The following is an 11068-nucleotide window of genomic DNA, read 5'->3' on the forward strand; positions in this document are numbered from 1 at the left end:
AAGTGGCACGTAGCATACAATCCCCAGTCATCCGGGATTGTTGAGCGTATGAATCGGACCCTCAAGGAAAAGCTGAGGAAAGAGACAATGGGCTCGCCCCAGAAATGGGCGGAGGTCCTGCCTTTAGTCCTCATGGGGATCCGAGCCAGCCAGTCCAAAAGCACGGGGTATTCCCCGCACGAGTTAATGACTGGAAGGATCATGCGAACACCCACCCATGTGCTAGCCCCGGTGCTCACTGAGGGCCAGCTCCGAGAGGTGAAACGGGACAAATTCGCCCAAACCCTCTTGGAGCGCCTGAGACAGATTTATGGGCAGGCGGCTGGGAACATGGGAAGACAGCACCAGGGAAATAAACTGTTGTTGGAACCTCGGAAACAACAAGAGTGGGTAGTCGGGGACCAGGTCATGGTCCGAAACTACGCCAGGGTAGGGAGTTTTGAACCACTGTACATGGGGCCATACAGCATTGTAGACAAAGCCAGCCCCATGGTTTATGCAGTGAAGACGCCCCGACGTACCAAATGGTTTCACATCAACCAGTGTAAACTGTTTAAACCGGGTACACCAGGGCCACCAAAGGGGACCAGGTCTGAGAACAAAGATCCTCAGCCTGTAACAGAGTCACAGACCACACAGGCTGGAGCAGTAGCCTGCGTGAAGGGAGAGGCCATCCCATTGGAGTGGGAGGTCTCATCTTTTGAATGGGATTTAGGCAGGGGAGAGCCCGAACAGCTCAACCTCGCTTTAGACCCAATCACGGAGGAGGAAGAGTCAGAGGACGGCAGTCCCGCCCTCGACTCAAGCTTGGGGGAGGTAGGGAGTGGGGGTGAAGACTCGTTACCTGTAGGGACAGGTGAGGTGGAGTCGGAAGCCACAGATCCCGACCCCGGGGGGGCGGAGCCTGAGGAAGGGGAGCTGGAGCCGGCAGCTGTGGAGGAACCACAGGCTGTGACGGTAACAGTCACGACCCCAGGTCCATCGGCACCGGGAGCCCAACCCAAAGCAGCCCCTCGTAGGTCAGCTCGAGCGCCCCAGCCCAGAAAATTTTGGCCAGATTCTCCCCATCCTCCCCAACCACGGTTTAAAGCAGCCCCAGGAAGACATGATCCCCGTTCAGCAGCGACAGGCTGCGGGGGATCAAGGCCAAAGATCAATGCAGCCCCACCGCAGGGTGTGGCACACGACAGACCTCACAGGGATTCGGAAAGCCGCCCCACGGAGGGCGGCGCTGTACATAAGTTAAGATAGGTAATTATGGTCATAGTTTAAGGAATGTAAAGTATATGGTGTTAAGAGTACAATTTTGAAGTCTGCCCGGTATGTGTGTTTGTTAGGGAGCGGGGTCCAGGAACCCGCGCGTCCAATTAATTTAGGCCAGCACCTATCGGGAGCCCGGCTACATCATTTTGTTGGTTACAGAAACCTGGGATACGATGGAAAGGATTGTCGTCGCGTTCATGGCGATCGGGTGCGGGTGGGCCTACCGAGGCCGCACCAAGGACGTCATCATTTTCGGGTGCTCCGGGGACACGGCCCCCATCGCAACGGATGGGACGGGGGAGCGAGAGGTAGAGGAAACCGCCACCTACTTCCACCAAGGGAGATGGCCAGGTTGGCTGGGAACGAATTCTACGGAATATTCCAGCAATTTCGGTTTTGCCTACCAAGAGACTTCATTAACGTGCCCTCGAGTGAGGATCCTAGCGCCCAGAGTCAGCGTCACCGTGGGAAAGAGGATTTGTCTGGTGTGCAATGGGAACGTACCACCAAGGCGATGGTGGTGGCTACGAAAGCTGGGAAAGGACATGAGAAACTCTACGGTCGAGTGGGAGCGACTGGGTGATAATACCCATCGGACTATTACGGGAACTCACGGACAATTACGTGTGTGTTGGGACAAATGGTGGGAACCGGATGAGGGAATATATGTCTGTATGTGGGGTTCGAGACGCGTCTGCCCCAAGGGCGTGTCCATCTTCTTCCAGAGGCAGTGGCAGGATGAAGGGAAGGGGATGAGATGGGATGTTAGCACTCGAGCGTGCGGAGCCCCATACTCCCCTATTCCGGTGAACGCCACTGAACTCATCACCCGCCCACGCAAGCCCCTGCCCACGCTTCCGGTAGCACTAGCCCAGAAAGGAGGGTGCCCAACCACCACCAGGGGACCCGGGAACGGTTTAGTATTGGTACCCACCGGTCAGGTGCTGTACCAAGGGGTACACTACGCGGTGGCCTCAGTGATTTTAAATCTCACTGAGGTAAGATTGCCGGAGTGGTGTCCCAAAGAAACGGAACAATTATACCAGGTCCTGTTAACCAGTATGTTTAGACAATTTTACGAATTTGATTTTGCCGACATCGACAGAGACAAATTATACACCACACCGCCAGAAGTTTTGGATCGAGTCGGGAGGCAAAGAAGGGGTACTGTAAATGACATATTCACTGCTTTTAATACCGGGACATCTGTTGTCAACGCTCTAGATAACGTGGAACTGCAGACACAGATCAACGGTTTAAAAGCCCAGTTAAGGAGCATATTGACAGACGAAAACAAGGTCGTGGGTTCTGAGTTGCATGAGGACCAGGCCATGACACTACACTTTAAGGACATAATTGCTGAGCTGGAGAAACACGCGAGAACGGTAAATGCACTCATTAAGGAGGATCGGAATGCGTCCGATCAAGCTGCGCAAAACGAGGCCTGTGTGCTGTACGGGGCGTGGTTATTGGGCGAGGGCCGCAGTAATCTTGAGGATTTAAAACAGGGTTTGGTCCCGTCCTGGATCAGCAACAAGCACTTGCAAGCGCTCCACCCTTTTGAGAATGCATTAAGCCCGTGCCAGCTCAGACTAGCCGCAGAAGCATACCCAGTTCCAGTGGACTGCGGACATTCGAATCACACTATTATGGGAATAGTAGTAAGAATGCCGGTGTTGGGTCCCGCAGCAAAGCCCGCCCCGGTATACAGAGTAGAGAACATTGGAGTCATTCAGGGGGGCGCACACATTCGTTACGCAGTGGTCCCGCCTTACGTCATCAGATGGGAGCGTACGATGACAGGCACCGACCTCTCGGGATGTCGGAGCCGGGGAGCACACATCATCCTGTGTCCCCAGCACTTGAATGCCTTTTTGAAACCACAGTGCGGGTTCAGAACCGCTAGCGCGAAGCCGGTGAATTGCACCATGGAGGCAATGGCAGAGGACCATGTGCCCCCACAGGTAGCATATATCGGGGGTGGGACATACTGCGTCACCACTGCAGCGCCTCAGTACCGATATGGACAACACGAGTGGTGTTTGGTCGGTGATAGCAGTTTCTGTTTCAAACCCAGGGCCGAGGTTCAAGTGGCACAACAACGAATTGTTCCCATTCCTGCGCCCTCCACTGTACACATCACTATCAAAGAGAATTTCACAGACTTACAACGATTTGTCGCGCATTTTGGTTATGTCATTCCCCCTCTTCCCGAACACCTCACCAAGGTTTTAAAAGCCGTTATAGTTTCGCAGAAACATTTCTATACACTGGAGCAGAAGACTTTAGAGATAGGAAAAGACATATTGGATATAACCATCCCACCATGGTGGGACTTGTTCACCAACATAGAGGTCCCCGCCTGGATTAGAATAGCATCCCATATCCTAGTAGTATGTCAGGTTTTGATTGTGATATTTTTGCTCTTCGTGCATTGCAAAAGAGGCAAACGCCTCCAGAGGCACGAGAACACAGGAGAATGGAGAGAACGCTATGTGCAGATGGGGGAAGCAGATACCCCACTCTAAGCTGCTAGTATAAGATTAAGCGTCCCTCCATTTAAAAAAAAAAATTTTTTTTTTTTTTGTTGATTGTTTTGGGTTATAAGGAAATAAGTATTGTCATGTTATTAGTTGTTCTTAAGTTTTTTTGGATTAATAAAAGATGCATGCAGATGGCGCAAAAGGGTATCAACCCCTGCCCATCTGACAGGTGAAGGTGTTATAGTTTAAGATTTGCTGTCTATGATTCCAAATGTGCATGAGGTAATTTTCATTTTTCTCCGGAAATGGGAACTGCATGTGTCGTGAGGGGCATAGATAGTTAAGTGCCAGGAATGTTTGGATGTGGGGAATCAGGGAAAATTTGCTCATCAAGGATTATTGATACTTTAAGCAAGCTATCAGTATCACAGGGGGGCCTGTAAGATTCGCAATTTTCAGCAAAAATCACGCAAGAAAACTGGATAAAATTAAGACTGTTTATTGACCAAAGTAAGCTTGCACAGAAAAACCTTTGATAAAAGGGCATACAAAATGGCCGCCAGGCCCCGTGATCAGTTTATGAACCATTTTATTTCTGTTACTGCAAGCCAGACAGGCTTGTGGATTGAAGACAGTGAGCCCACGAAAGCCAATCTCTGGGAACCGAAACTCAGAGCAACAGCATACATATTCAATGGATTATAAGTACAGGATGGGGCCCATCAAGATATGGGCGGACAATGTAAAAACACTTATACCCATTTATCGTACAAAGGAAAAACCGTTTAGCAGCCATCAAGGAAAATGTCCGGACCGATCAATATGCGAACCGAGCCACGGTGACAATGCAAAAGACATTGAAAGACATTATCGGCCAGGAAGGCCAGTTTAAGTTATCACCGGCTCCGTTACAAGACAAAGCGCCCCTGCAGAGATTTCTGCCCGCCAAAATTAATACAAAGACAGGACTATGATTTGGCGGGAGATAAGACTGTCCCAAAAGAGTATAACTATGGATTGAAAGTCCATCTAAAAAAACTTCGGACTCCGGGTTACTTGAACAACTTCTTCTTCACTGCCACGGCTTTCTTGTTGGGCGACTTCAGGCTTCCATTTTCTTCAAGAACTTTCTTCTACGAGGAACGAACGAAGGGCGGACGGTGCCCGGATCGGCGCCTCTTCCACTTCGGCAGATCGATGAAAACGTTTTCGTCTTTTTAAAGACGGACGGTTTCGGTAAAAGGACAACGTGGTCGGTGTTCAGCCAAACAAGGCTCGGCCACGACGAGAAGACGACGAGGGTGGCCCGGGTACTGGGGTCGGGAGATCATCGACGACCCAGGCCGACGGAGAAGAAACCCTCTGGAGAACCGGCGATCGATGCCACAAGATTCTCCCAAGTGCATAGCCTGCATCTGGGTCTGCTCCATGAACCCAAATTGACTTGGTGGATCTCAACCTTAACGAGCGCTCATCGAGGCTGGGTCTACCCCACCGCCTCGAGGGAGGAGAGAATATCGACTGCGCCAGAAGTTTCCAAATCCACGTGACGACGGAAAGCGGTGCCAAAAAGGCTGCGAACCCCCCTTTCTCGCGATTTCGAGAGTGGTGAGCATGATCCCAAGTTCCCCAGGTCGAAACTTAGTTTAGGTATAGGGGAGGGAGTTAAGGGAAATCGTAATGTGTTTCCCCTTTTTCGATGTGCCGTGTGTTCCCCATTTCCATAGAGTCAAGTTCATAAATTTGTGCATGATTGTAGTAACTTTAATCTGTGCCTATGATATGTATTTTGTAATGCTTCAAACTGTTTAAAAATAAAAGCATCCATTTCGTGCTATTCAACCTGGTCTATTGAGTTCTTTCTCTGCACTACTGTTCTCTGCACCTAAGTCCAAGGTCTAGAACCGTAGGGGGGAGTGGGTCGAACCACTCAAGGGTAATTATTGCACGAAGCCTGGCAGGAGACCAGAAAGAGCAAGAGAAACCCCCTACAGCTCTCTCTCTTCCCCCCAGTCGCTCTCTCTCTTCCCCCCAGTCGCTCTCACTCTTCCCCCCAGTCGCTCCCTCTCTTCCCCCCATTCGCTCTCTCTCTTCCCCCACCAGTCGCTCTCTCTCTTCCCCCCCCAGTCGCTCTCTCACTTCCCCCCCAGTCACTCTCTCTCTTCCCCCCCAATCGCTCTCTCTCTTCCCCCCCGAGTCGCTCTCTCTCTTCCGCCCCCAGTCTCTCTCTCTCATCCCTCCCCAGTCGCTCTCTCTCTTCCCCCCCAGTTGCTCTCTCTCTTCCCCCCCATTCGCTCTCTCTCTTGCTCCCCCCGCAGTCGCTCTCTCTCTTCCCCCCCAGTCACTCTCTCTCTTCCCCCCCCAGTCGCACTCTCTCGTCCCCCTCCAGTCGCTTTCTCTCTTCCCCCCGCCAGGCCCTCTCTCCCTTCCCCCCCCAGTCGCTCTCTCTCTTCCCCCCCAGTCCCTCTCTCTCATCCACCCCCCAGTTGCTCTCTCTCTTCCCCCCCCCAGTCGCTCTCTCTGTTCCGACCCCCAGTCGCTCTCTCTCTTCCCCCCAGTCGCTCTCCCTCTTCCCCCCAGTCGCTCTCTCTCTTCCCCCCAGTCGCTCTCTCTCTTCCCCCCAGTCATTTTCTGTCTTCCCCCCAGTCGCTCTCTCTCTTCCCCCCCAGTCGCTCTGTCTCTTCCCCCACCCCCAGTCGCTCTAACTCTTCCCCCAAGTCGCTGTCTCTCTTCCCCCCAGTCGCTCTCTCTCTTCCCCCCAGTCGCTCACTCTCTTCCCCCCAGTCGCTCTCTCTCTTCCTCCCAGTCGCTCCCTCTCTTCCTCCCAGTCACTCTCTCTCTTCCCCCCAGTCGCTCACCCTCTTCCCCCCAGTCGCTGTCTCTCTTCCCCCCGTCGCTCTCTCTCTTTGCCCCAGTCGCTCTCTCTCTTCCCCCCAGTCGCTCTCTCTCTTCCCCCCAGTCGCTCTCTCTCTGCCCCCGAGTCGCTCTCTCTCTTCCCCCCAGTCGCCCTCTCTCTTCCACCAATTCGCTCTCTCTCTTTCCCCCAGTCGCTCTCTCTCTTCACCCCAGTCGCTCTCTCTCTTCCCCCAGTCGCTCTCTCTCTTCCCCCCAGTCGCTCTCTCTCTTCCCCCCAGTCGCTCTCTCTCTTCCCCCCAGTCGCTCTCTCTCTTCCCCCAATCGCTCCCTCTCTTCCCCCCAGTCGCTCTCTCTCTTCCCCCCAGTCGCTCTCTATCTTCCCCCCAGTCGCTCTCTCTCTTCCCCCCAGTCGCTCTCTCTCTTCCCCCCAGTCGCTCTCTCTCTTCCCCCCAGTCGCTCTCTCTCTTCCCCCCCGTCGCTCTCTCTCTTCCCCCCCCAGGTGCTCTCTCTCTTCCCCCCCCAGTCGCTCTCTCACTTCCCCCCCCAGTCGCTCTCTCACTTCCCCCCCAGTCACTCTCTCTCTTCCCCCCCTATCGCTCTCTCTCTTCCCCCCCGAGTCGCTCTCTCTCTTCCGCCCCCAGTCGCTCTCTCTCATCCCTCCCCAGTCGCTCTCTCTCTTCCCCCCCCGTCGCTCTCTCACTTCCCCCCCAGTCACTCTCTCTCTTCCCCCCCTATCGCTCTCTCTCTTCCCCCCCGAGTCGCTCTCTCTCTTCTGCCCCCAGTCGCTCTCTCTCATCCCTCCCCAGTCGCTCTCTCTCTTCCCCCCCCAGTTGCTCTCTCTCTTCCCCCCCATTCGCTCTCTCTCTTGCTCCCCCCCCAGTCGCTCTCTCTCTTCCCCCCCAGTCACTCTCTCTCTTCCCCCCCCAGTCGCACTCTCTCGTCCCCCTCCAGTCGCTTTCTCTCTTCCCCCCGCCAGGCGCTCTCTCCCTTCCCCCCCCAGTCGCTCTCTCTCTTCCCCCCCAGTCCCTCGCTCTCATCCACCCCCCAGTTGCTCTCTCTCTTCCCCCCCAATCGCTCTCTCTGTTCCGACCCCCAGTCGCTCTCTCTCTTCCCCCCAGTCGCTCTCTCTCTTCCCCCCAGTCGCTCTCACTCTTCCCCCCAGTCGCTCTCTCTCTTCCCCCCAGTCATTCTCTGTCTTCCCCCCAGTCGCTCTCTCTCTTCCCCCCCAGTCGCTCTGTCTCTTCCCCCACCCCCAGTTGCTCTAACTCTTCCCCCAAGTCGCTGTCTCTCTTCCCCCCAGTCGCTCTCTCTCTTCCCCGCAGTCGCTCACTCTCTTCCCCCCAGTCGCTCTCTCTCTTCCTCCCAGTCGCTCCCTCTCTTCCTCCCAGTCGCTCTCTCTCTTCCTCCCAGTCGCTCTCTCACTTCCCCCCAGTCGCTCTCTCTCTTCCCCCAGTCGCTCTCTCTCTTCACCCCAGTCGCTCTCTCTCTTCCCCCCAGTCGCTCTCTCTCTTCCCACCAGTCGCTCTCTCTCTTCCCCCCAGTCGCTCTCTCGCTTCCCCCCAGTCGCTCTCTCTCTTCCCCCCAGTCGCTCTCTCTCTTCCCCCCAGTCGTTCTCTCTCTCCCCCCAGTTGCTCTGTCTCTTCCCCCCCCAGTCGCTCTCTCTCTTCCCCCCAAGTCGCTCTCTCTCTTCATCCCCAGTCGCTCTCTCTCTTCCCCGCCCAGTCGCTCTCTCTCTTCCCCCCCAGTCGCTCTCTCTCTTCCCCCCCCAGTCGTTCTCTCTCTTCCCCCCCGTCGCTCTCTCTCTTCCCCCCCAGTCGCTCTCTCTCTTCCCCGCCCAATCGCTCTCTCTCTTCCCCCTCGAGTCGCTCTCTCTCTTCCACCCCAGTCGCTCTCTCTCTTCCCCCCCCAGTCGCTCTCTCTCTTCCCCCCAGTCGCTCTCTCTCTTCCACCCCCCAGTCGCTCTCTCTCTTCACCCCCCCCAGTCGCTCTCTCTGTTCCGCCCCCCAGTCGCTCTCTCTCTTCCCCCCAGTCGCTCTCTCTCTTCCCCCCAGTCGCTCCCTCTCTTACCCCCAGTCACTCCCTCTCTTCCCCCCAGTCGCTCTCTCTCTTCCCCCCAGTCGCTCTCTCTCTTCCCCCCCAGTCGCTCTCTCTCTTCCCCCCAGTCGCTCTCTCTCTTCCCCCAATCGCTCTCTCTCTTCCCCCCAGTCGCTCACTCTCTTCCCCCCAGTCGCTCTCTCTCTTCCCCCCAGTCGCTCACTCTCTTCCCCCAGTCGCTCTCTTTCTTCCGCCCAGTCGCTCTCTCTCTTCCCCGCAGTCGCTCTCTCTCTTCCCCCCAGTCGCTCTCTCTCTTCCCCCAGTCGCTCTCTCTCTTCCCCCCAGTCGCTCTCTCTCTTCCCCCCAGTCGCTCTCTCTTCCCCCCAGTCGCTCTCTCTCTTCCCCCCAGTCGCTCTCTCTCTTACCCCCAGTCGCTCTCTCTCTTCCCCCCCAGTCGCTCTCTCTCTTCCCCCTCAGTCGCTCTCTCTCTTCCCCCCAGTCGCTCTCACTCTTCCCCAGTCGCTCTCTCTCTTCCCCCCCAGTCGCTCTCTCTCTTCCCCCCCCAGTTGCTCTCTCTCTTCCCCCCCAGTCGCTCTCTCTCTTCCCCCCCAGTCGCTCTCTCTCTTCCCCCCCAGTAGCTCTCTCTCTTCCCCCCCCCAGTCGCTCTCTCTCTTCCCCCAATCGCTCTCTCTCTTCCCCCCAGTCGCTCCTCCCTCACTCTCTCCCCCCCAGTCGCTCTCTCTCTTCCCCCAGTCGCTCACTCTCTTCCCCCCAGTCGCTCTCTTTCTTCCGCCCAGTCGCTCTCTCTCTTCCCCGCAGTCGCTCTCTCTCTTCCCCCCAGTCGCTCTCTCTCTTCCCCCAGTCGCTCTCTCTCTTCCCCCAGTCGCTCTCTCTCTTCCCCCCAGTCGCTCTCTCTTCCCCCCAGTCGCTCTCTCTCTTCCCCCCAGTCGCTCTCTCTCTTACCCCAGTCGCTCTCTCTCTTCCCCCCCAGTCGCTCTCTCTCTTCCCCCTCAGTCGCTCTCTCTCTTCCCCCCAGTCGCTCTCACTCTTCCCCAGTCGCTCTCTCTCTTCCCCCCCAGTCGCTCTCTCTCTTCCCCCCCCAGTTGCTCTCTCTCTTCCCCCCCAGTCGCTCTCTCTCTTCCCCCCCAGTCGCTCTCTCTCTTCCCCCCCAGTAGCTCTCTCTCTTCCCCCCCCAGTCACTCTCTCTCTTCCCCCCCGGTCGCACTCTCTCTTCCCCCTCCAGTCGCTCTCTCTCTTCCCCCCCCGTCGCTCTCTCTCTTCCGCCCCCAGTCGCTCTCTCTCTTCCCCCCCCAGTCGCTCTCTCTCTTCCCCCCCAGTCGCTCTCTCTATTCCCCCCAGTCGCTCACTCTCTTCCCCCCAGTCGCTCTCTCTCTTCCCCCCAGTCGCTCTCTCTCTTCCCACCAGTCGCTCTCTCTCTTCCCCCCAGTCGATCTCTCTCTTCCCTCCAGTCGCTCTCTCTCTTCCCCCCAGTCGCTCTCTCTCTCCCCCCCAGTCGCTCTCTCTCTCCCCCCCAATTGCTCTCTCTCTTGCCCCCCCAGTCGCTCTCTCTCTTCCCCCCAAGCCGCTCTCTCTCTTCATCCCCAGTCGCTCTCTCTCTTCCCCGCCCAGTCGCTCTCTCTCTTCCCCCCCAGTCGCTCTCTCTCTTCCCCCCCCAGTCGTTCTCTCTCTTCCCCCCCGTCGCTCTCTCTCTTCCCCCCCAGTCGCTCTCTCTCTTCCCCCCCAGTCGCTCTCTCTCTTCCCCGCCCAGTCGCTCTCTCTCTTCCCCCTCCAGTCGCTCTCTCTCTTCCCCCCCCAGTCTCTCTCTCTCTTCCCCCCCCCAGTCGCTCTCTCTCTTCCCCCCCCAGTCGCTCTCTCTCTTCCACCCCCCAGTTGCTCTCTCTCTTCACCCCCCCAGTCGCTCTCTCTGCTCCGCTCCCCAGTCGCTCTCTCTCTTCCCCCCAGTCGCTCTCTCTCTTCCCCCCATTCGCTCTCTCTCTTCACCCCAGTCGCTCCCTCTCTTCCCCCCCAGTCGCTCTCTCTCTTCCCCCAGTCGCTCTCTCTCTTCCCCCAGTCGCTCACTCTCTTCCACCCAGTCACTCTCTCTCTTCCCCCCAGTCGCTCCCTCTCTTCCCACCAGTCGCTCTCTCTCTTCCCCCCAGTCGCTCTCTCTCTTCCCCCAGTCGCTCTCTCTCTTCCCCCCAGTCGCTCTCTCTCTTCCCCCCAGTCGCTCTCTCTCTTCCCCCCCAGTCGCTCTCTCTCTTCCCCCTCCCCCAGTCGCTCTCTCTCTTCCCCCCAGTCGCTCTCTCTCTTCCCCCAATCGCTCTCTCTCTTCCCCCCAGTAGCTCACTCTCTTCCCCGCAGTCGCTCTCTCTCTTCCCCCCAGTCGCTCCCTCTCTTCCCCCCAGTCGCTCTCTCTCTTCCGCCCAGTCGCT

This window comes from Somniosus microcephalus, chromosome 11 (genome assembly GCF_052327205.1).
Source record: "Somniosus microcephalus isolate GS21.2 chromosome 11, FLI_Smic_1.0, whole genome shotgun sequence".
In the NCBI taxonomy this organism is placed as follows: Eukaryota; Metazoa; Chordata; class Chondrichthyes; order Squaliformes; family Somniosidae; genus Somniosus; species Somniosus microcephalus.